Genomic DNA, 26,764 nt, shown 5'->3' on the forward strand with positions numbered 1-26,764 from the left:
CTTTTTCCTCTTCTTCACCACCCCCCTTCCCCTTATTATTTTTCCCTCTCCTGGCAGGAGAAAAAAATCTCTCTCTTCTCTCAGGATCCCCTTTGCACTTTGCTGGTAAACCTCATCCTCTATAGTACATAAAGAGTCTTGAAACTTGATTCTCAATTTTTTTTTTTTAATGCTGTCTTTCTCCCTCTCTTACACTCTACTCTTTCTCACCCTTTCTCCTCTCTTCCCTTCTTTCTCTCCCTTCCTCCTCCCCTCCCTCTCTCCACTCCCTTTCTCTCCTTCCTCTTCCCCTCCTCCTTTCCCTTTCCTCCCTTTCTCCTTTTCCCTCTCAGAATTCCCTGAAAGTTAGGCAATGAAGAAAGTCCTCCCTCTTCCCTGAGCCTCGGTGCTTCTGGCTTGGCTGGTCCAACTGTTGTGTCCATAATCCTCACCGAATCATCAGAAGAAACCAGAGGAAAGGCATTTTCTAAGGCATTTGCCTTTCAGAAGCTGTGGACTCAGCACAACCAGGTCTCTGAATTCTCCTAAATACTCTTTAAGATATTCTGTTGGTTGTTAGAAATTAGTTTCACATTTAAAAATGAGGGGGAAACATTAATTTGCCTTTTTTCCAACCTAAGAAATTCCTCTGACATTGTTCAAATTACAGGTAAGGATCTAACCAATTTGCTGCTTTGTAGATCTGTTTCGAACTGGGACATATATGTAATATATTTTTGTTCTTCTTTTTCCCCCTCTTTATAGAACTCAAAAGCTCCCCCTTATGGCAAAAACAGTTCTTTTTTTTTTTTCTTCTCCAAGTGTTTAATAAGTCCAAATGAGTGAGTTAGCAGTGGTGGATTACACATTATTAGTTACCAGTCTGTTCAAATAATGTAGTGATAAAAATATGCTGTGTGAGGTTTGCATGTGGATAGCATGCTCTCAACCTGGGGTGATATTAAGTCCACTAATGTGGGGCTTTCCTGCCCATGGGCTCCTGTCCTCAGGGCTGTTCCAGATCCTGAGAGCTGGGATCATTCCTGTCTGCTTCAGGGAGAGGGAACACCAGTGGAGAATAAGTGTTGGTGAAACTATGCAGATTTATAGAATGAGAAAATGAACCAGACATCCCCTCTGAAAAAGCCAGAAAGCAGTGTGCGGCGACTATGGCACCATTCTGAAAAGAGGGGAGCCCGGATTCAGATCTTCTTGGTTAGAGGAGAACATGCCATATGGTCTTGTGCCAAGAAAATTTGAACTCAGTTTCTCCAGTTACAAAATGAAAATGGCATCATATCCTGCATGCGTTTCCAGAGACTGGCTGAGAAAAGAGGCTCGTCAGTGTACGATGCCGTGGGTAAGGAATTTGCCTAAGCAAATCTTTGAATTTCTGCAACTCCAAGTTATCTAGAAAAGTCATGAGGCTGCCGTTCAATTAAAAAAAAAAAAAGCCAATGTTGAGCTGCACAAATTATATCCCCCTGAAAATCATCCTCTTTCCCCAATAAAGGTTGGAACATGACTACTAATTTACTTTGATTGTGGCAATTAGGCATTTGGAATCTGTATTTCTTCCAGGGCCTTATATAATTCTACATAAATCATTATATAGAATAGTTTTGAATATTCCTAGATTTTTGGGACTTTGTCATCTCTTCCAGGGAGAGCCAGAACATGAGAGCTATAGTCATAAGTCCCCACTCACTCCAACACGTCAACTCTATGCCCTAAGCGAATCGCTTCACTAGCCCTGTACTTTCTTATCTGTAAAATGGGACTAGGTATTTCACAAATTTATTTTGAGGACAAAATATGCTCTCGGAAATAATAATACTTTATAAAATATAAAAATGCTATATAAATATCATTTAATCTTTTTTTGTCAAGGACCAAGTGCTTCTTAGGTTCTTAAAGACAAAATTCTGGGAGACCAAGTTTTCGTTTCTCTCCTTTTGCAGACATGAAGATGAAGGGACAGAGAGATCTAAGTCTCAGAGCTCCTTGAGCCCGCCCCCCACCAAGGAGTCCCTTGTTTCTTGGGATTTTTATATTAAAACTACTTTTTAAAACCAAAATACTTCTGTTCCCTTACTCTTATGATATGGTCTTTTAATATTCATTTTATTTGAGAATAAGCAAAAGCAAGGTGTTTTGGCAGCGAAGTGTCAGGGTCTAGTGGAAGTGAAGAGAGCAGTATCTAGCTGGAGTCCTAAAGTGTGGGAAGGGTTTGCACGGGTGAGGGTGGTTAAGAGTACACACTTCAGAGTCAGCTTGACATGAGTTCCTATGATGTTCAGCAAGTTGCTTAATTTCTCTGAGTCGCAGTGACCTTATTATAGATGTGTCCCGAGGACAATGTGCCACTTAACATATAGTAGATGCTCAATAACTGAGCGCCCTCTCTTTCTTTCCAGGGATCTAAATTTTATGGCCCTCTGGGCTTTTGTCAGCTTTCATCTAGAGTTGAAGTCACATCGACTTCCTGCTCTAAGCTAGGAAGATCATTCTCATCGCAGAATGCCTAGACAAGCATTGACTGGATTAGATAGGATCTTTCATTGTTCTTCGTGCCCTGTTTACATCTTTCCTGCAAGATTAGAACCCTTCCAGGGCAAGGATCCTCAAAGGCCAGTTCTGTCACCACATCCTTCCCCCACCAACCTGAAGGGCTCCCTCCTCTGGGCTCTCATAGAACTTCCTCTGAATTTCTCTGGGCATATCCCCCAAACCAACTATCATACTTAATTACATATCTGTTTGTCTCCCTTTCTGTGCAGGCAGAGACTCTGTTGCATTCATATTTGTATATCCCCAAATGCCTAGCCTAGTGCTTTGCATCTAGCTGCTGGTTCAGAACCATTAAATTAAATTATATATGTATATGTATGTGTGTGTGTGTATGTGTGTGTGTGTGTAGAGAGAGAGAGAGAGAGAGAGAGGCAGATTTGTAAGTCTATAGATATATAAATGTATGTATATGTATTTTTTCTTTAGTTTTTTTTTCTGTGATACCAATATGTTAAATGCTATGAACATATTAGTTTCTTAGTAAATACTTAATTTCTTCATTTTGCCAGCCTCCCTTTTCCCAGTTGATGCATATGTGGGCATTTAGACAGATATATTGAAGTTCATTGGCTGCCCAGGTGAGAGACTCTAGAAAGAATGTGGAGTTTGGAGTAGAAAGAATTAGATTCAAATCCTATCTTTCCTAAATAACAATTCTATTAATAGCTTACATTTATTGGGTATGCACTGTGTTCTAAGCAATATTTAAGTGCTTTTTATAGGAATGATCCCATCTAACCAACATACAGAGGAAGTCCTAATCATTCTATTTTACAGGATGAAAAATACCCCCCCAAACCTTGAATCACTGGGACAAAAAAATAGTGGAGACTCCAGCCAATCTGGATCCAACACTCTATGTTCTAACTTCAGGAGCTACGACGAATCGCTTAACCTTTTGAATCCTCTTTTTCATTTATATAGATTTCATGGAGTTGTCTGGGAGATTAAATAAGATAGATGATGGATATCATGTTGAATAGTGACTAGTACATATGTCAGCAGATGTTGAATAAACATTAGCTTCTCTACATCCTACCTAACAGTAGTTTAATTATATTAACACATGTAGTAGAGTTGTCAATTATAGGAATCATGCCAGCAGAAATAGCCACTCACCTGCATTGAGTCCCTACTATGTGTTAGATACTGTACTAAGTTTTTAAGTTTAAGGTAGGTTATAACTCAGCCTATCTGAATTGCACAGCAGTTTTCTGTCTATCCTTCTACCTTCTTAACTCACATTACAAAATAAATTTATTTTTAGCCCTATTTTTTAGCATCTCCAAGCGCTGTCTGAAAAAAAATTAAGTCTGTAATTTAATAATTGCCTGTTCTACAAAGCCACAAAGGAAAGAGAGCCAGTGAGCACATTGATTGCCTGAGGTGCGGTTGGTGGGGAGGGGCGGGTTGAAAGTTAGGAACCACTCTGGCTGGAGGTGGAGCTGGTGAGCTCCACGTGTCTTCTGTGTATTTTTTGAACATTCGTCTACAAGTAGGTAGCTCTGGAATGAACCAGAGTCCTCTCTTAGTCTTCCTGCAGGCTTATGACTAGGGAGCTGAAACAACAGCTAGATTCCAATTCTGATCCCTGGACTCACGCCAAAGAGCCTCATTTTGTTCATCTCAGGTGCCCAAGGCATTTCTTAAACTTAGAATTTTAGTTGAAGATGAAGATCGCTCTTGACACTTCATTATTTTTTTTTTTTGGTAGAAAAATACATAGTTTCATGAATTTTATTTTTTACTCTCTTTAATAGGAATAATAATTAGTTATAATTTATTATGAGAGACACTATATTGAGTGGTTACTGTATTATTTCATTGAATTCACAAAACTATAATCTGTAGTTTTTCTTTTTTTTTAAGTGAGGCTTAGTAAAGTTGGATTTTATGACACATTTGAACTCAAGTCTCACTCACTCCAAAGTTCACATTCTTAACTGCTTGGCTCACCTGCCTCTAATCTCCTTTTAATCTTGTTGTTGTTTTAAATTGGAATCAGCAAAATATCTCCATAATGTCGTGGAAGAGGGAATTTTGTGAGAAATCAGAAATGGGCAACGGTGGGTGTTCTCTTCCTTTCACCATGTTTTGTTTAATGACAGATAAAACATTTGATAACCCCTTCCGCGTAATTCCAGGACAAATGTATCTTGTGGCATATATGAGAATAGGCCTTGAGCCACATGATGGACAATGATTTCAATTCTGTTTTCTTCTGGAAATTGCAGAATTCCTCACTTTCCTTTTGGCCACTTTTTATATCAACTGAGGTTGAAGTCCTACAATTGATTGTTCTTCAGTGAAGACCTTTCCATGGGAAACTCATCCGGCAATGCTTTCTGATGAACTTATCCTATACCAGTTAAGAATAACATGACTTGTTGAGCACCTTCTGTGTGCTATGTGTGGACCCGAGGGCACATAGTCTTACAACCACCCAATTAGGTTGGTTTTGTTCTGTTTCTTTTAACAGATAAGGAAATTCAAGTTCAGAAAGAGGGAGCAATTCATTCCAAATCACCTAACTAGAAGAGGTATGTCTAAACGAAAACTCTAACCTATGTGCTTTTCTCCAATCTAGTGCAAATGTCACTTTCTCCATAACATTATTCTTTATTAAACATTAAAATACATCATTCCCAGAGGATTATTTAGCTTTCTTTTTTGGTTTCCTATATTGTTAGACTTATGTCCTTGTCTTCCTTTCTGTGCCAGATCTTAAGTTTCTTGAAGACGAGACCTAAGTCTCCTACCTTTTGAGATCGCTTACGAGGTTAACCCTCTATGGTTTATGCTGAATAGAAGCTCAGGAAACATTTGGTGAACTCCTGGGGACCTGCGTAACTCTTAGCTATGTGTGACTTCCAGAATGACCCCCTGCTTCTTTCATTTTACCTTAGCTTGAGTCCTCTGAATTCTTAAAACCCAGCTGAACAAAGTCTAGGCTCTTTCAGGAAACTTTACTAACACCGTCTACCAGTCAGAATAAATTTCCCCCTCTTCTAAAACTCTCTCTCTTCTCTTCAAGCCGTTCAGCCAGCACTGTCATACATAGGCTTGTATCACTACATACCTTGTCATGTGGATGTAACCCAAACTGGATGGCATATGAGGATGATGTTAGTATGTGCTGCACCAGCCCATCGTCATATATGTTTTTTAAAATCAAAAGTGCCTTAAGTCTTGTTAAATCTAGCACTCTCACTTTATAGATGAAGACTTACAGAGGGGAAGGGATTCTCTAAGAGTTACACATCTAAACCTTTCCTAAGTGAAAATTTCCAGTTTCCTGGTTCCTAAACCAGTATTCTTCCTATTATAATGATACCCGTCTTATGCAGATGATAATTCATTTATTTATTCAACAGCTATCAGTTATAAATTTTGTGTCTCGCATTGTGCCAAGGTCTGGCTAGCAGTCTAGAACAATTTTTCACTCCTGGATTATCATCAGCATCACTAATATTTGAAATTTATTGTTTGCTTTCATGTGGTAAGTGCTTATACATCATATCATTTAATCTTTATAACACCCTTAAGAGACAGGTGATATGACTACTTTGATTTTACAAAAGAGACAAAGAGCTTTGGAGCACTGCATGAATTGGTAACAACTGAAAACCAAGTATACCTGCTTTCAAAGCCGATGTTCTTAACCATTAGGATAAACTACAGCAATGAGAAATTTGAAAGTTTCATCCAGATACTTGGAGATTTATTGTAAAGTGTCTCGGTGTCCTGCAACTAACTCATCAGTATAGAGAACCAGCAGTGGTCAGCCTTCCGCAGTGAAGTCAATTAAACTACTGAACACTGATAGAGAGTACCACTCAGTTCTGAAATAGTACAGATCATCAACTAACTTGGACTACGTATGAAAACACTAATTTTAAACTGTGAATAAATAACAACAAAAGCAATAACAATAGACTCAGATAAATGGCCCTATTATATGCAGAGAACTTTATGCTCCTCAGAAGAAAGAGGCATTTAACATTATTGTGTTGTATCATGTTGAGAAATGACCAGTTTCCACTTAGATCTGTTCCTGTGTTCAGTAAGGACATCAAGATACACTGGAATGACTAAGAAACTCTTGTAGGAGCCAAGAATCCATACTTTGTTCCCAGTTTTGCCACTAAATGCCCATGTTGCCTTAGACAAGTCCTTTCCCTTTCCCTTTGAGAATCTGTCAAACCTTCAGAGGTAGAAAACTACCTAGCCCCTGGACTGAGAGCCAACAGATGTGCTCTGGTAAGGCTGTGCTCTAGGACCATTGTCCATTCTGTTTCCTAGGGCCAATGTTCTTTCTGATGGGTTGGTGTCTGTGACCTACCAGTTGTAAAATGATTCTCAACATTACCCGCATGTTGATAATTCACTTCTTATTTTAGAAGATTGATCATCATCATCCTCATTCCAATGGCAATCCTGTTAAGACCCTTGAATGATGCTGCCTCTAAGAGTCCTACCCACTCAATTGTTCCTTGATTCTCATCAGTACTCTGGAGTCACCCCACATTGTTCAGGGTGGTAACACAGTTCAGGGTGGTAAGCTACCTCTTAAAGTCAAATGGACTCTGAGGTTGGAAGTAGTTCTGTGGCCAATGGTCTCAAAACCTTTCTGAAACTGTCTGGGCCACTCAGCACACATGTTCTTAAAAGCAACATATACGAATCGCATGTCCCACATTATTACCTTTACTACTCAGAGGGGAGGAGGAGCAAGCACTTTCCCAGAAAGATAAGTAGAGAAAATACTAGATGATTGTTACTGGCCCAAGTCACTCAGTGTCTTCGTGCTAAACTAGTTAACAAACCTTTTGGAGACAGAAGCAAGGCTGAAGAGAAATAAAGAGCATCCACATGGGCCCACACTGGCTGGGTTTGAATCCTGACTGTGTGACTGTGCAAAAGACTTAACTCGTCCATGTCTTGGGTCCCTCAGCAGTAAAGTGAGGGCAGTGATAATAACTATCCCGTAGAGTTTCTGTGAAGACTAAATCACTCAGTGTGCCTTAAGCACACAGAACTTCTCTGTGCAGAGTAAATGCTCAATTAGTACAAGCTATTCTGTTTTAGTAATCTTCCTACTAAGCTTTCCCCTTTCCTTAGCATCTCCAGATAAAAAGGAACACAACATTCTCTTACTAATTTAAGAAATATCTGTCAATCACCCACTGGGTACCAGGTACCAGACTAAGTGCCAAGGATTCAAGGATGACCTATGTCTTCATGAGCTTGTCTGTCTAATAACAATAATAATGAACAGGTGTTGAGGATCACGGATGCAAGGAGCCATTCACCTATTTGCTGTACTAACCTTTTTAATCCCCACAACAAAGTCCTGAGTTAGGTCCCAATAATGCCCTCACTTTACAGAGGAGGAAATCAAGACCCATAAAGGATAAACAACTTGGCCAGTGTTAAAATAGGGAGAAGTCATAATTCAAATTCAGGCAGTTTGGGTTCTGAACCTAGTCTTCAACCTTTCGGCTTCACAACTCCTTAGAAAGGCAAAACATTAAATAACTAAAAACCAAAAATAAAACAAAAATAAAACAAATATGATAGAAGCAGTTGAGATGCTATATAACCGGTACCTTTGGGGAAAGTGATGGGCTAGCCCAGGGCAAGCACACAGGAATGAGTCAACGGGACTCTTTGTATGGTTTGCTTCCACGTTTACAATGGAGACATATTTGTGTATGAATTTTGATATTAAAAAAGGAAAATACTTAGAGGTGAATTAGCAGTACAGACTCTATCTATACCCAGCCCACTTTAGAGTTTGCAAAAAGTTTTTTTTCTTCGTTCATGTTATTTGAAACTCAAGACCTCCCTGCAAGCTGGGTGAAGCAGCAGCAATCTTGACTTTCTCCACTTTAGCAATGAGTAGCGTGAAGCTGAGGAGGTCCAGTGACTGAACTAGGGTAAAACAGTTTGCTAAGAGGTAGTGAGCCCAGAGTTTCTCATGTGCACCTTGGTGCATGGGCACATTCCATCTTGGCTGGCTAACTCAGGTCGCTGCAATAAAACAAGATGATGATGATGATGATGATGATGATGGTGATGATAAAATAAGTAAAATGTCTAGGGTGCTTGCTAAGATCATGAACTCTGCTAAGCTTTAACTTATTAATAATTCTCAACACCCATTTGACATAAGCACAATTCTTAGTCATACTTTCCTGATGAGGAGACTGAGACTTACCAGGAAGACTAACCAATTCATTTGAGGGTCATAGGAGGATTCCAGCCAAAGCCATTGGACTAAAGACATTTTGCTTTTACCTGTTCTGCACTAATGCTTCCAGTGTTATCAGAAAGAAGAAAATAGACTCCTACCACCTCAGTGTCAAGGCCAACTCCAGAGAAAAACGTCCTTGAACTCCTGAGCAGCTGTCCCACCGTTATCCTTCTAACAATCACTCCAATCATCTACACCTCAGTTTTACCACGTAAAAAATGGAAACAACAATACCTCCTTCACTCACAGAGTGTGGTTATAAAAATAATATGATCCAATATACCCAAATCCCTGTGCAAAGGAGTACGCTTTGCAGAAGCAGCTCCTTAGCTTTGAAGTCTTATACAAATGCCCTCTCTGGCCAAGCGGGACGTGAATATCTGGAGAAGGTTTGTGTCTTGGAAACAAGCTTTGGAGCATGACAAGCATGAGTTTAATTTCTGGCTCTGTCACTTACAAGATGCATGCCCCTGGGCAAATTACCTCACCTCTCTCTCTTGGTCTGTTTCCTCATCTGTAAATAGGCTTAAAACTGCCTACTTTGCAGTGTTATTGTGAGGCACGAATGAGATAGAGCACTGGAGGCCCTGGACAGTGCTTTGCCCAGAGTACATGCTTAGAGACGTGGCTGTCTGTGTTAGGTGTCTGTATCTCATGCTGCATCAGCTTGTTGCCAATGTTCAAAACCCATGGAATGATAGACAGAGAATTACACAACTTTCAAAGGAACAATTCCAACCACAGATATTTGTTCCAAGGGATCCCATTCTATCCAAATGGACTCATTCATCCTCAGTCTGTATTTCATAAGGAAAAAAGAAAAATGACATTTTTTTTTTTATTTTCATTGGAACTTTCTTTTTTATTTTTTTAAATTTCAGACTCCTGAGGGACTGAGGAAGGTAACCTGAGAAGCTAAGACTGGATGCAAATGAATATATAATTGCTGGATTTTGAGCTGTCATTTTCTCTCTGCCACATCATGTGTTTCTGCCATGCCAGGCAAGCAGAGAGGAAACTGAGACAGCCCCTTAACAAGCGCACTTGACTCGTGTCCACTAACATGGCTTCCAAACTCCCTGCCCAGGCAACATACTAGGCTATAAATACCTTTTTTGTTCTTTTTTTCTGTTACCAAAGAGGATAAATATTTGTTTAGTAATGACAATGGAACCTTTGTAGTAGGTGTTGACATTTAGAACATGAAATGCTACTTATTTGAGAGCACAGGCAAGGAATGCTGTTGGACTCAAGTCTTTATCTCTGTCTCTTTCTTTCTCCTCTCTCTCCCCCTTTCCCTCTCTCTAAAGCTCCTTCCTTCTTTCTTCTTTCTATACAAACAAACATAGGCTCAGGAGTAAGGAAAACCGGCCTCCAAAGGAGATTTGGTAAATGGGCCAGTTGAATCATGGGTCTACGTGTCCTCCTGCCTACCTCACAAGTCTCATGTGCTGAGCACTCACTTTGTGCCAGACGCCATGCTGTAAGCTTCACCATCTCTATCTCTTGAAGTCGTACAGCTCGTATCCATCGAACGAGGACTCAACCCAAGTATCTTGCTCTCTTGCTCTCTTTACCCACTAAGAAATAACATAAACAAATTTAATAGTTTTCTGAACATAATATAAAACCAGATAGGAATTATATCGGTATTAACAATCTGAGTACTAATCCAGATCACAATGGCAACTGGTCCACTTAAGTACCTTAATGTACTTGATCTGATCGCTTACAGTCGTAGTAGTTGTGTGATTAATATTGTCTATGAACTGGTTGACGTGGCTCTCATTACTTTTTGGATTGTTACAAATACTTCAATGAACACTAAACCTCACAAAGGTTGATTATAAGATCTTCCTTATATATTCCTGATCTCACTAGTATGGAAATTTTGGTGTGTTAATAAAATGTCTCTGACTGTTTTTTTAACAATATTCTATTATAGTATCATTGGTGAGAAATATGCAGCTGAGCTAATAAAACCCATGGAAACATAGAGGTCAAGAAAGGCAGAGCTAAAAAGAAGCTTGTCTTATCCAACAGCTAGCTCCCATCCCTATTTTAGAGATGGGAAAATGGAGAAACAGAGGGGCCACCTAACCCTGGTCTTTGCTGAAATAAGATCCCACATTTCTCGAGTCCTACAAAAGCACCCAATCCACAATTGCTGTGGATGATGCTAGTTCAGCTGAACCTTTTTGGTCAAATATGCTAATGAAATGCTTTTGAAGCCTAGAAATGTTGATAGGACAATGAATAAGCCCAACTACCCATCAATCATAATAATGACACTATTAGGAATTCCATCATTCCATTCCTACAAATGATGCTTCCCTGTGCTGGGTTGGTTCCAATCCAAGGAGTTATACAACTCTACAATGCAGAAGAAAGGTTGCCACAGAGATAAGCATGCTATTTTAAAGCACTCATTAGTATTCCTTGTCCTTGAGGAGTGACTCTTATGCCCTTCACATACCTAAGAAAGTTATGCATATGTCCTGCAACTCCCACCCCACCCAGGTGCACTTTTGAGGTGATTATATATGTTTGTTGTTGTTGTTGTTCTGGATTAATAAGCTCCAAACAACACCTTTATTGCCTGGGGAAAGAAGTCTGACAGCTCCAGATGGTGGCCCATCAAGGCTGAATATGCATCTTGAATCCTCCAATTTCATGGTAGTAAGGTCCCTCCTGAGACCAACCACCACTGGCTTGCAGTTTCAACAGAGAAGGCTGGAAGCACTGGCTACTACCTACATGCTCATCACCTGAATCTCGATGGGGAGAGTTAAGACTCTGTTCAAGATCAGTAGCTCTCCCTTAATTTCTGCCTCTATCCCACTGAAACATAAATGGGACTATCTCTTGCTTGAAGGAATGCTTTTGACTTCTGATAGCTATGCTGTCCATGTCCCCAGATGGCACAGGAAAATGAAAAATCTCACCTCACTTGATTTTTCTTCAGATCTTTACGATAACACTAATTACATAGTCTAATTAGCAGGCTCCTGTCCGGAGACTGGTAGCTACATGGAAAAGAGGGTAAATCTTGAAATTTGCTTAATTTTATTTTTGGCTCAGTGCTTGGTGCCTTGACCTTTTTATAGAATGAAAGGGCCTAAGAATGAATATAAAATTTGATGATTTTTAAAATACCAAGTGGTAGTTTGAACAATTTCAATTTTTTAATTTAAAAATACTATTTGTCAGGCGACTGGGATGCAGTCTTTGTCCTAAAAGACTTTGAAGTCTAGAGAGGAAAACAATCTTGCAAAGATATGAGCAAAATAAAGCATTTAAACTGCTCTGATAGAAGTGTACGTGGAGTACTATGGCATCTCGAGGGAGAAATGGTTAATTCTTAGATAAGAGGCAGAGAGGGTGAAAGTTAGAGAAAGATTCAAAGAGGAAGAAAACATAAGTTTAATTATATAAGGAGAAAACTGACGTTTTCAGGCAGAGGTGACAGCATGTGCAAAGGTCCCATGGAAAAACTCAGACAATTTGAAAAATGCAGTTGGTTTGGCTGACTAGTGTATAATGTGTGTGATGATCAAAAAGCTGGAGAACTGTCCCTATAAGACATTCAGCAATATTGGACTTGATCCTGGGGCCAGTGGGTGATAATAATTGCTGTATGTAAGAGACAGAATTATGAGATTTGCATTTTTAAAGGCTCACTCTGGCTACTATTTGAAGAAAGGGCTCTCCTGGATGCCAGAGGTAAGGAAACAAGACTAGATATGAAAGACTAATGTGAGAAATGGTGAGACCTGGCCAATAATGCCTAGGGAATGAAAAAAATATGTTTAGGAAGTAAAATCAACAGGACTTAGTGATGGGAGAAGGATGAGACAAAAGGAAGACAGACAATTTTTAGAATAATAAACTTTGGAACTAGATCAAGGGGCACTGGAGCATGAAGATGGAACTTAACTCCTCATCCTTGCTAGTGGTCTAGGTTAAAATAGTCTTAATGAGGAAATCAGAGCCAGGGAAGGGTCCGGGGTAGCCATCTGGATCCCATAGGTAGGGGTAGTTTATTCTTTCAAAGCCAGTTGGCTGTGAGCTTCCTGACTCCCATACTCTCTATTTTCTAGAACAAGAACCAAATTCACTAGTCTTATTTACAACAAGGTGCTATAAATAAGAGACCCTCAGGCATTTAAAGTCCTGCCCCCGCCCCACCCCCCACCACTGCAGGAATTTCTCTTTAAACATTCTTTATCTTGGAACCCATCTGGCCTCCTTAAATACTTTCATGACCAGAAGCTCAATAACTTTCAAGAATGTTCTGTGTGAATTTGAGAAAGTTTAATGGCAGACATTAACATCAATAAATTCATTTTCAGTTTACACAATGCTGGTGACTAAATTAAATGCTTTTAGGTCCACTACCATCATGCCAGGTAGATTAGGAGACCAGTAGGTGGTTGTATCAGGTCTGAAACCCAGAAAAGGTACCCGGCTCTTCTGCTCCCATGATGCATATGTGTGCCTTTGTTCTTTGACATTGCATCGTCATCGTTTTCTGGTTTTGTGTCAATTTCCCCCCATTAATTGTAATCCCCTTGAGAGCAGAACTCTTTTCTAATCGCTCATCACATGCCTTGCTCAGGGATTGGCTCAGAATACATAGGTATTTAATAAATGTTTGTTGGAAAAAAAAAAGATTATGTTTTGAATCGGTTCTTTAAGTTGACAGCATAAAGTCTAAAGTCATCTTCCCTGAAACTTTTGATCATGGCTTCACTCTCTAAAGTCACAGAGAAGTATTTGTCTTTCACCTGAGAATCTTCAATCATGCCCTGTTAATCCAAACTTTGTTGTCCATAGTTTTTACATATGGCTTCCAGTTCTTCCTCCCAGAGGTAAACTTTCCTTTTTCCCTTTGCTTGTTCTGCTTTCTAAAATGTTACTAATTAATAATGGGTGCAACAAATAGATTCTCTACCACAACCAGCTGTTCCCTGATTAAAAAAGCCTTGCCCATGTATACAAACTCTTGATGATTTCAAGAGACCAGAGGAAAATTGTCACGGCATCAGGATTCAGTGCCCAACCTTCAGGCAGTGCCTAAGTAGTGCCAAACCATGTGGATGAAAAGAAAACCAAGATGAGTCAGTTGCCCAGATGTTTTGTTGTTAGGTCACCAAGGATCTGGATGATTGGAGGCCTGGATGCCAGAGTTTGTGTGGCCATGTATAGCCATGCTTCAAAGTGAACACAAGCTTAATAAAGCAAGGGCTGATTCCAGAACTGATGGGAGGTGAAACAGGGAGAGAGAGAAAGATTTGAGCAGAAGACGAGTTTCTAGGGGAGGAAAATTAGGCTTTCAGGAAATCAGGGGTGGGGGACAGGGCTGGGTCTACCAGATAGGCTGGTATTGGGGCGCTCGCAAGGTCTTGGGTTGCTGTTCCTAGAAGGAGGGGCATGGCACCAAACATTTTCTGAGTACCAACCCTATGCTAGAGACTGTGGAATATGCTGGAAGTAAGTGGCGAACAACACAGCCATGGTATGTGCCCATGTGTAACTTAGTGTTCAGTAGAGACAAAGGACATTAGAGTGCCTCCTGGTAAGTGTCCCCAACAGAGAAGTACAGGACACTAAAGGAATTCAGATCTGCGAGTGTGTGTGTGTGTGTGTGTGTGTGTGTGTGTGTGTGTGTGTGAGAGAGAGAGAGAGAGAGAGAGAGAGAGAGGGCATTCCAGAACAATTCCTCGAGGAAGTGAAATCTAAGCTGAAGACTGAAGCATGAGTAGGATTTAGCTAGGCTCTGTCAGGGGAAGCCTGTTCCTATCAAGGGAAAAGTATTGCGAAAGACTGGAGGTGAGATAACGAGCAGTTCAAGTAATGCAAGAAAGTTTGGTGATGTGCAAGGGGTGGCAAGAAACGAGTCAGGAGGAGTAATAGCAGGGCCACGTGCCGTAAGATCTCGTAAGCCATGCTGACACTAAACAAGCTGTGGAGTGGCATAGGTTTGCACTGTCCGAAGCCTTCTGCTGTGCAATGAAGAAAACTGGTTAGGATCCACAAGATGGGAGGCAGAAAGGTCAGTTATTTAGCTGTTGCAGGAATTCAAAAGAGAGATGATAGAGGCCCAGACACATACCAGGGGGAGTTAATTATCCCCTTTCAAGTTACACTTTGGTCCTTCCTAATTTATTTTGAGCATTCCTTTCACTACATCTTAATCCTTCATGTATTCCTACATCTAGAACATCTCCAGGCACATAGAGCTGCTCAAAAAATAGTTGCTGAATGAATAAGTGAACAAACTAGTTTTAATCTTTTTGTTATGGAAATTCTCATTCTCTCTCTCTCTCTCTCTCTCTCTCTCTCTCTCTCTCTCTGTTTCTCTCTCTCTCCTCAATATAAACAATTATCAACTTCCCAAAAGGATTGGGAGCTTATTAAAAGCAAGAATGATAATATCTTCCACTTCTCATATATCCATTACATAAATGGATTCCTGATGACTAGATTTGATTTTAACTTTTTAATTTTTTTTTTCTATCCTCTCTTCCCCACTGCAAGTGTATGTACAATCAGACCTTCTGATTTAATGATCTCCCTTAGGAATCATATAACCCAGCATTGGAAGGGACTTTAAAGATAACAGAGTCCTGCCTCTCTAATATATCTAATAGTGAATATATTAAATACTACCAGGTAACAGACACTGTTCTAAGCTCTTTTTGAAGTTTATCAATTTAATTCTCACAAAGACTCTTCGTTCAGGTACTATTATGATTCCCATATTATAAGGATTAAACTGAACCACAGAGAAGATAAGCAACTCACTCGAGGACACACAACCGGTAAGTGGTAGAACTAGGACTCACACACCAAGATTTTGGCCTCCAAAGTCTGTACTCCCCCAAAACTGTCATCTATGATGGCATTTCAATGCCATCTAGAGATTGAGGTCCTTCAGCAACACCCCCCAAAATGGATTTTCCATTTCTTCAATGTACTTAATGACAGGAAGGCTGGAAATACACGAAGGAGGAATGCCTCTTTCCAAAACACAAAACTAGATTTTATGAAAATGCCACCCATTGGGATAGTTGAATGATAACTTTCCTCTTCCCCCTGGGATTGTGTGGTGTGGGTTACATACTCCAGGAAACGCTGTCCTCTTTGTCATCCATCAATTCATCACTCTCCTTTTTAACTCCTTCCTCAGGTTTAGAAGGCTTTTTGTGATGATGAGGCTGGGTTATGTTCATCAGCTCTGTGTTCTGACAAACCCTTTCATGTTCCTAACCCAGCTCTTTTAACATGATTTTACAACTGCTTGAGTACTTGACTTTCCCTTTTGAGAGAGATGCTTGCCAGAGTGAGGATCTGTCCTGCCCTGTTCCTTACTGAGTCCCAAGTCCTAGTGCTGCGTCAGTGGATTGCAAATTGCTCAGCCAAAGCCTGTTGAGTTGATGAAATCTTAAGAAATAACATTTTCTATCACAGGGATTAATTTGCTCCCCCATTCTAAATCTATTTTTCTTTTCTTTTTCTTGTCCTTTTGCTTTCCAAATGAGATGAAGGGACCATCAGAGCCACACGATTAATTGGAGGTGTCATGGAAAGATCTGGCTTAGCCTGATTTTCCTCATTCTGCCAGGAGTGTTTGCATGACTTTGGGCAGTTCACCTGTGTTTCCTGGACCTCTATAAAATGAGAGGCTTGGATAAAGTTAGAAATTGCAAAATTGCAGCACATGGGCTGTGTGGGACATGCTATGTTTGACCTCCATAGTATTTTGTAAAATACTTGCATTTAGTGCCAACATTAATGTTAAAAAAAATTGCCGACTCATCAAAATCTGGATGCATTAGAGCCTTCCTATAATAATAGGAACATCACATCGATCCTGAGACCTCAGTAGCAACTTTCCCTTCAGATGAAGCTTGACCTTGCCTAGGTCACTTTTGCGACCGGTGTTACTCATTTACCTTCCCTTCCGGGCCTTGGTGGACATTTAAATTCATCACCTCTGGACCAAACGATCTCAAAGAGCTGCTCCACACTTAAAGTCCTTGGAGGCCCATTCCTGGTTATATGACATAATGGGAAGCAAATATCTTCTATTGATGCTTTTTTTCCCCAATAGAATAAACACTTTTAATACATTTTTTATATTATCCTGTGAAGCTATCACTAAAAAAGCTTCAAGGCGAAACTGGAATCACATGGAGAAATTAAATTATTTTTTGCAACTGCTAAATCCCTGGCTATTCTACCCCATATGACCCCCACCACCACCACCACCAGATAATTGAGAGTAGTGAGCAGCATGAAAAGTTGAAATGCAAGCACACTTAGGTATAAGTAGGGAAAAGAAAAGCTCTGGGAGACCTGAAAGTGTCACTTATTATGACTTAGCCCTAGCCAGGACTCCAATAGCAATCCTTATCCAAAGGTATGGTCTGAAACCAGTAAGACAAGATGGACTTAAAAGCAATTTAAGCATTAGAAGTAAAAGCTAGACCGAGATTTAAGGTGTACAGTCAGTACGAAGTCTACATGAGAAACATGTGCAGTATCATCTTTTGCAGGAGAGACGCACAGATGGATGTTGGGGATAGACTTGTACTTAATTGTAGAACTGACCACCTCTTGATGCCATGCCTGAAGAAGGGGGACTAACATTTGTGGGTACCTACAGCACATCATACACTTTGTATTTTGTCATCCCATTTACTATGCATTACGACTCTATAGAATAATATGTTCATTTTACAAGTAAGGGACCTGTGAACCTGTGACTCAGAGAGGTGAAGATAATTACCCAAAGTCACAGAGCAGGACCTGAACCCAGGCCACCTGGCTTTAACTCAGTGCTCTTTCTGTGGCACGTGGGCCGCTCTACCTTCTAATTCTTTGTTATGTTTGTTTCTGACAGCACCTCCCATTTATTTAGGTGGCTTGTCTCCTGGTGCCATCCCAGCAGGCATAAGGCTCCTAGAGTCCCACACTGTAGCAAACAACCTCTCTGTTTTCTGACCTAGAGTGGTCAACTCAGGTCTCTGGGTGGGCTCAGCTCTCTCTCTCTTTGAAAATATATGAACTCCTAGTCTCATGCCAAATATGAGGGTAAAGGTGAGAAACAGACTTCTGGCAGACTGTCCCTCTATCTGAGGCCCTAGCAGTGTGATCATACACAATAAGAGGGTTGGAATTTCCTTGATTCAGGAGAACAAAATGGACGCAGTTGGCCCGACTTTGTTTCCTGGTACAAATAAAGATGTGAGATGTATGAAATGACCTCACAAACTCCCTTGTCACTTTGGGTTTGATAAGCAGTAAAACTGGTCTCTATTTTAGATAGGTCAGAAGAGGACAGGTCTATCATATTTTAAGGGGATAAATGCCGCTGGGCAAGAATCCAGAGGAAGATAGAACAAAGGCAGTAACTACGCCATCACGGATGAGCTGGATGGTATACTCCCCCTGGACTCTATCAGAATGGGTCTGAATTTTGTCTCTTGCTCATGTTTTATAGAGGTTTTTAAGACGGTAGTAAAATATACATAACACAAAATTTACTGCTTTAACCATTTTTAAACATTCAGTTCTGTGGCATTCAGTACATTCACATTGTTGTATAGCCATTACCACCATCCATCTCCAGAACCTTTTTATCTTCCCCTGCTGAAACTTGGTTTCTATTAAACAGTAGGTCTCCACTGCTTTCACACTCGTTCACACCTTCCGGCAACCATTGTTCCTCTCTCTAATGATTTGACTATTCCAGGTACCACATATAAGTAGAATCACACCATATTTGTCCTTTTGTGACTGGCTTACTTTGCTTAGAATAATGTTTTCAAGGTTCATCTATGTTGTATCATGTGATAGAATTTTCCTTTTAAGGTTGAGTAAAATTTATATGTATAGATGTATATGTGTGTTTGTATGTGTGTGGGTATACACACACACTGCATTCTGTTTAATCATTTATGTAATCAGTGGATAATTGGGTTGCTCTTACTTCTTGGCTCTAGTGAATCATGCTGCTATGAACCTGACTGTTCAAATATTATAGAAATATATTTTTTTAATTACCACTGATACACATTCTTTAAAAGTGAGGATTAGTAGCTAACATCATGCAGCAAAAAGAGAAGCCCTCTGGACATATTTTAATGAGAATGATTTTTAGCACAACATAAAATTGGATGATGCTAAGGGGATTATGGAAAATTGGTCTTCCTCATTTTGCCAACAGTCTTTTTCTAAAAAAAAATGATAAATTCATGTCCTCTTCCTCCTTTAAATATATTTTCACATACGCATTAGTTTCGGAATAAAATACAAATTTCTTAACATGGCATGCATGGTCTCAGCCATATTTCCCAGCCTCAACTGCCATCAGCCTCCCTGCTCAACATTGTATGTGGAGCATGCTCTATTCTTGATGCCTCAGGGCTCTGCACTTCCTAATCCTTCTACCTTCACCGTAGAGAGCCCCTCTCTGTAGCACTTATGATATATTATGGTATTGTGGTCTTTCCCCATATCATCTCCCTATGGACTAAGGGATTTTATATTATTTATTTATATGATACTTGTATTTAGCATGGAAGGAACTAACATTTTTCAAGTGAATGAATGCATGAATGAATGAAAGTTCGAATCTCTTCTCTTTCAGTAGGTAAAACAGGAATTAAACATCTCAATCAAACACTTCTTTTTCAACACAGTACGAAAGAAAATATAAGTCCCAGACATATCTGAAGTGTGAGGATTTTCATTTGAGGAGTCAGACAAGAACTATTTAATTCAACTTTGCATTTCAAGTCTACAAGTAGATAAGAAGACTAACATCCAACCTGGAGTAACTTGTCCAAGTTTACAAAGTAAGTTGGGTGCCGAGCTGTGATTAGAACCTGTGCTTCTTGATTTCTAGCCCAGTGCTCCTTTTATTGCACTCGCATGTTCATAGTTGGTCCTTGTCAAGTATTTCCTGAGCAAATTATTGTTCAGAAAATACAGATTTTGTTGTTGTTGTTGTTTTTCTCAGAGAAGAAAGATATGCTGTTCTTGTCGAGGGTTGTAATAGGTAAAATAAAAGTATAGATCAAAAGGAAAGAGAGCATGTCTGCAGGTGTCAGAGAGGTTTTTTAAAAAGCTTTCTAGAAACATGTCAGCAAGAGCAGGACTGATTTATTCTGATGCCACCAGGATGACCTGGCAACGCTGAGGCCGGCCCTCTTCAAGGTACCAGCAATGGGTTCCTGGAAGGTCGAAACTTCTCATGTGTCTTTGGTAAAATCATAAGGCAGGATTCAGGCACAAAAACATTGTTAATTCAAGTCCCGCTAATTTTGAATCTGTTATAATAAAGTGAAGGTATGTATGATGCTAAAACATGATCCAGGCCACAATAGGAATGACATCTGCTCTTAGTGGGAACAATGTATTTTTGCGTAATGATATCTTCTCCAACTTTACTTTTCATAATCTACTTATTCTTATCCATTTAATCTTATGGTATAAGTCTGTATAATTTCTACAAGTCACATCTGTGTGTGTATGATATACTAGTGTATATCAATTAAACTTATATATATATTTCTTTTTTCTGTAGTGAGATCCTGCCTCAGTCTAAAGGGAATTTAACTTTATTTATGTATGCCTAATGAAGTGATAGATTTGGTAGACTCATAGATATTGATTTGCATGAATTAATTTATATGAGAGCCTGTGTTTAGTTATTTTCACTTAGCGAAGGAGGATGGAATAGTTTGGTACCCTCGTGAATGCAGAGAGAGGAGACAGGGAGAAAGAAGAAGAATTGAGCAGAAAAATAGAATGGGTAATAGATCATGTGCCTCTTGATAGCACGATGGATTATTTTTGTAAGCAGATCCCTGGGGAAGAAGGTGAAGAGAAGAGGGGAAATACAGGAGTTGGAAAGTAGAGAACAATGCTTCTTTCTCAGATGGGTACTGACCTTTTGGAAAGACATCTTAGTGGCACGATCTAAACAATCTGTTTTTATGAGATAATTTGTAAGAGATAGTAAATACATAATAAGTTAGCCATATCAGTTATATATAGCTATATAACAAAGCCCTGCCCCCCGCCCCTGCCAAACATCCATATGTTATTTTTCACAAGGCTATGAGTTGATTGGGTAGTTCTGCTGAATTGGGCTGGTCTTGATCAGGCAGATTCTTTTGGTCTTCCTGGGACTCAGGCGATCATCTGAATGTTAGTACATCTATAGTAGTTTTAGCCAGGCCAACTATCTGTGCTTCACCTGTCTCATCCTCTAGCAGTCTGGTCCAGGTATGTTTTTACAAGTACTTTTACAGGGTTCTACTTACATAAAGTTTGTTATTATCTTATTGGACAAAGTCCGTCACATGGCTCAAGCCCAGAATCGGTAGGCTTCCTATCAAAAGATATGGATTCAGGGAAGAGTAAAAAGTTTCGCAGTCAATCTATTGCATATAAGCCAACTTTCTCCAGGCTCAGGTGATAGAGTTGAGGAGTGGAACATTCTCCCCATATCTGACTGGAACACAGCTTGACTCTGATGTAATGTGTACTGTAGAAAAAAGACAGCAGGGTTTGGCAACCCAAGGAGCTCTCTCTCTACTCATTGCTGAGACGGTGGTAGAAGCATGTGATGAGTCAGTTACTCCGTGAGCAGAACCTCCCTGATGTTCCACTTTGGGCATGTAGTAGGAGTAGTACATAAATATTTGGTAGTGTATTTTAAGGGACCCTGGGGTGAATCATCCTTGGCAGGAGCACATTATTCCCTTTCAGGGTCCTGAATGCCATCTTAATGGTGAGCAACTGCCCCAAGTAACTTTGTGCAGGAGACAGCATTTAAAAGGACCAGAATAGAAGGACAAATATAACTCACTGAGCATACGTTGATACAAAAACAATAATTGGAAAAAGAGTTTAGCTGGATGGGTGCTGATTCCCCACAATCATGCCCATGAGAGCTTGGAAGAGTAAAATTTTGATGTTCATGCAATGGAAACCTTAGGTTGGTATAACATGAAATATGCCAGTTTTATTTACAGATTTATTTGTTAAGGTCCAAGCATTGTGAAATGTTACAACCTAGTCTTCCTACCAATTAGGATAAGATTTTTTTTTCTTGAATTAGGAAGGTTTTAATCTCATCAATTGAATGAATAATGCCTAGTAGTTTTTTTATTTGCATATTTTAGCAAAAAAGCAGCATGAGAGAAAGGGTAGAAAAAATATTCTGCACTGGCATGCAGACTGGGATCAGCATCTTAATTTTACCTCTAAATTGTTTGACATTGGCAAATTACCTAATCTTTCTAAGTATCTGTTTCTCATCTATAAAATGAGAATAACCCTATCTTTGTTGCAAGGTTGGAGGAAGGATTAACAATAAAGGATGCAAAATATCTGACGTGTCACAGGTGTTCTGATAAATGTAGTTGTTTTCATCATCAAACATTTATTACTTGTCAATTAGAGGCCAAACACAGCCCTACATGCTGTAGATTCAAAAATCGTCAATGGTCCCAGAACCTCATATACAGATTCAAAGCATAAACAAATAAATAATGATATATGTCTGTCTCTCCCTACATAGCAATGAGTTTCTTGAGGTCACACTGCTATGTTCCTCTTTGTAGACCCAGCAATCTCCAGAATCTAGCACAGAGCTTTATGAGTCAATGTCCTTCAATTGAATTGTATTATATCTCAGAAGCTAGGTCTTCCATACCATAATTAACACAGAGTCTCACACAGAATCGCCATTTAGTACATTTTGAAAGAATGAATGGCTAAGTGATCAATAGAGAAGGAAAAAAGAAAAGAGGGAAGAAAGAAGGGAAGAGAGAAGAGAGGAAGGAAGGGGGAAGGGAGAAAGGAAGGAAGGAAAAGGAAGGGAGAGAAGAAGAATAGGAGAATGAGGGAAAAGAAGAACGAAGGAAGGAGGAGAAATAAAATAAATGCGATTAAAAGAGGGAAAGAAACAAAGGAAAATGGAAAAGTCTCCTCTCTCTTTCTTTTCCACTAAAATTTTCGAATATTTGCCCCAGAGAAATACCATTGCCCACCTCAGATGGAGATACAATTGCAGGAATAAATGGGAAGGCAACAAAACATAATTATGGCCCCAGGCAACCCAGAGCAGGAAGGTAGAGGAGGTCTTTTAATTCCCTAAGTTCCCTATCTTCTTGGAATGAAGTTGCCTTTTTCGCTTTCTATTTTTTCTAACCCTCTGATTGACGACCAACCCCCTACCCCTGACCCCCAGTGCTCATGTGTGCTCATCTCAGATACCAAGCTCTCCCCCAGTCCTTTTCTCTCAACGCCAAGCACAGGGGTAATTTATCTTCCCCTGGCTAAACCCCGCTGGGGAGCTCTGATCTCCCATTTGCCTCAGCCCCTGCTATATCCTAACCTTCACCATCCTACCACTGCCCCCCTCAGCCCTTGCTCCTACCCCTCAGTTGTCAGAATGTGTGAAAATTAATTGATTTGGGAAAGTAGAATTCAGGGGTTTGTAGTAAATCAAAACATTCCATTCATACTGCCCCAGCTTTCAAGGAGAACAGGGAGTCTTCAAAAAAATAAGGAGGAGGAAACTAGCAGTGAAGGGGATGGGGTGGGGGAAGAAAAATCAGAGGAAGAGGAGGAGATCTGAAAAATTGGATTTAGGGTTCACGTATTAGAAATTTGGCCTGCATGCTTCTTGGGGCAATGTTGCTGCGTGAAATAAATACTGTCTTGGGCTTTCAGTGAAACTATTGCCATATGTTGTGGGGCTGGAAAGTTGCCCACCCCTTCTCTACACCCCTTAAGTCTCCTTCTCCCCCCACCCCTGTTGATCCACTTAAGGCTCTGATTAAGTTTGGTGAAATTCATATCTTTGCCGTCACTTTCCTATATGTTACAGATGGACTACAGAGGGAGGGCTTGCTGCCAGCCAATGGAAAAGAAGGGGGACCCTCTCGTTGCTGGATGCCGAAAGGCACAGGAGTTCAAATGCTTGCAGTGGTTTTAGTCTGCTTGCGTTAGAATACTGGGAAACCCCAATGAGGCCTGCAGGCTGCCTTGAAAGAGTAAGGGGACAAAAATCTCTCCTGGATGGGCAAGTGGAAGTTGATGGGAGGCATATTTCAGCCCAATGGAAGGGAAAAGCAGAAATCTTCATAGCAATTAGAAATATCCTAAAATAAAGCAGACTTCCCCAGGAGGTGAAATGCTTTCTTTAACTCACCATGTTTAAGCATACATGTCACAATGCTGTTGAAGGAAATTATGAATTGCATGAGGGCTTGACCTATAGTTTACCAACTTTTATGGCTATGGAAACCTTTGTTTGTTTACTGGAATAACCTGTACTGGAACCCCCTGCATATGCATATATATATAAAATTTTTTCCTGGAAATGATTTAATATTTTTATTGTCTTGATTAATATAAAAAAAAACTTCTGAAGTTATGATATTATGACTCAGTACTAATAAAATCCTGATTAACAAAGATGTGGCTGTCTACAACAATGTTAAAAAAAACTTGCCTTGAAGACTATGGATAATATTTTTTAATTAAGAGACGATAGGAGAAATTGTGACCAGAGTTCTACACCAAAAGCAATGAAGTTGGCAACCCATGTTAGCTCATTTGGAGTATCTTAATATTTAGTGTAGAACCAATTTATTCATCATATTGCACAAAGGAAACGTGTCCTGAGTCCCAAAAGCACTGGGGATCCATGAAACATAGTTTTAAAACAACCACTCTATAGATCTGTGAGCTCCTTCACTCTTACCTCTGAAGGTGTACAGGTTTAAGAGTTTTGAATATACTTAAGTTAGAGAATTTCTTATCTAAAGGATGGGCTGAATGAATCTAGTATTTCTTTAAGAGTGTGGATTATATTCATGGGGCTATTTTGTGTTTAGGAAGTTACTGACCACATAATGCTTCTGAAGGCAGACAATCTTTTGTAAAAGCAAAGTTGAGAAACAACTTAGCCTTACAGGACTAATCAAAGTAGGTGTCATCAATAAATACTGTAAGAGATAAGAAATCATCTCAAATATGTGTCTTAGATCAAGATCCGCAGAAGCAGACCCTGAGGCAAGATTGAGTGTAAGTAGTTTGTTTGGGAAGTAATCAGAGGAAACACCAGTAGGGGTGTGGAGAAATAGGAAATAAAGACAAGGAAGAGAAGGAAACCAAAAAAGCAAGTTACCACAGAGTAGACAACTGGAACTCTTATCCTGTTCTGAGAACTATGAGAGCCAGTGTTGAACAGGCACTCAAAATTCTCCTACAAAACCCACTGCACACTTATTAGGCTCCAACTATCAAAAACAAAACACAAGAAAACAAAACAGAAAGTAACAAGTGTTGTTGAGGAAGTAGAGAAATTAGACCCCTTGTGTATTGTATGGTGCAGCCACTATGGAAGATAATATGACAATTCTCCAAAAAATTATAAATAGAACTACTATATGATTCAGAAATTCTACTTTGGGGTATATATCCAAAAAATTGAAAATATGGATCCAAATAGATATCTGAACACTCACGTTCACAACATTATTCACAGTAGGCCCCAAATAGAAGCAACCAAGAGTCCATACACAGATAAATTGATAAAGAAAATTGGTCTATACATAAAATGAAATATTATTCGGCCTTTGAAAAGAAGGAAACCTTGCCATTTGGGACAACATGGATGAACTTGGAGGAAATTTTGCTAAGTGAAATAAGTCAGACATAGAAAAATACATCCATATGATCTCACTTATACCTGGAATCTAAAATAGTCAAACTCATAGAAGGAAAGAGTAGAATGGTGGTTGTCAGAGGATGCAAGGAGGGAGATATTGGTCAACGAGTGAAAAGTTTTGCTTATGCAAGGTAAATAAGTCCTGGAGGTTTGCTATACAGTACAGTGCTTATAGCTAATGATACTGTATCATATACTTAAAATTTCTAAGAGGGTAGATTTTGTGTTGCTGTTGTTATTACTATTATTAAAGAGGTCAAGAGATAATAAATATGTTTATGGCTTTGATGGTTTGATGGTGACAATGGGTCATGGATTTATACTGATCTCCAAACTCACTAAGTTGTATACATTAAATACGTACAGCTTTTTACATGTCAATCATATCTCAGTGAATGGTTTTAAAAAGGCTAGATATGCAATCTTAGGACAACTTTTATATTTCTCTGGGGCCTTATGCTTTCCTCTATAAGATTGAGATAATTGTACCTACAGTATGTAATTGTCATTTGGTCTACCACAGATATGGACTTCTCAATTTGGGGGACTGTATTATGAATCTTGGAGAAGTCCAAGATTCCATATGGAGAGATGCATTTCTTAAAGGCATCATTAAGATCTGGCTGACTGAATGATTCTGCCTTGGACTTTGGAAGTTGAGTTAGAGGTTCAGAGATGAAGAAATGAGGGAAAGGAATTTTCAGATGGGTAGTGGTGTCCAGGAGTTTAGTCTGCATCCATAGGTAGTGGAAGCCTGCAGAGGGGACCCTATGTCTGCTGCCCAGAAACAGTCTGTTGCTTGAGACAGGCAGAGGTGACTTCTGTTGGTGCCGATACCATCCCTCTTAGAATTCTTGTGGGAAAGAAATGAAATTAGATATGAAAAGCATTTTGTATAGCCTCTGGAAGGGAATAGTATGGCTGCTTTCCCTCCTCGACAGCACAGAAACTTTTAAACAGGATCAGACTATTACTTCTGAGCGCAAGCTAATGGTTTTTTCCTTTTCTTGCGTCCATCCATCATGCACTCTCTCCCATGTACACTTCATGTATTCTTCCAGGAAACAAATAAAGGTGAGCATTTACAGAAGTTTGTTCCATAACTTAATTCTATCCAGAAGAAGGCACAGAATGATGAATGTTTAAAGTTTGGTTGTAGTTCATTAACATCATCTATCACAGTGGTTTGGGGACTT

At 39.6% G+C, this 26,764-nt stretch overlaps 1 long non-coding RNA gene across 1 annotated transcript; it reads left to right on the forward strand.

The window, feature by feature from the left end:
- The first annotated feature begins 234 nt into the window (after positions 1 to 234).
- LOC118614970 lies at positions 235 to 10,699 on the forward strand. The gene is made up of 3 exons (XR_004956214.1): positions 235 to 510; positions 5,030 to 5,090; positions 9,688 to 10,699. It is a non-coding gene; the product is annotated as an uncharacterized LOC118614970 (long non-coding RNA).
- Positions 10,700 to 26,764: the final 16,065 nt, after the last annotated feature.

This window comes from Rousettus aegyptiacus, unplaced genomic scaffold (genome assembly GCF_014176215.1).
Source record: "Rousettus aegyptiacus isolate mRouAeg1 unplaced genomic scaffold, mRouAeg1.p scaffold_m13_p_3, whole genome shotgun sequence".
NCBI classification, from domain to species: domain Eukaryota; kingdom Metazoa; phylum Chordata; class Mammalia; order Chiroptera; family Pteropodidae; genus Rousettus; species Rousettus aegyptiacus.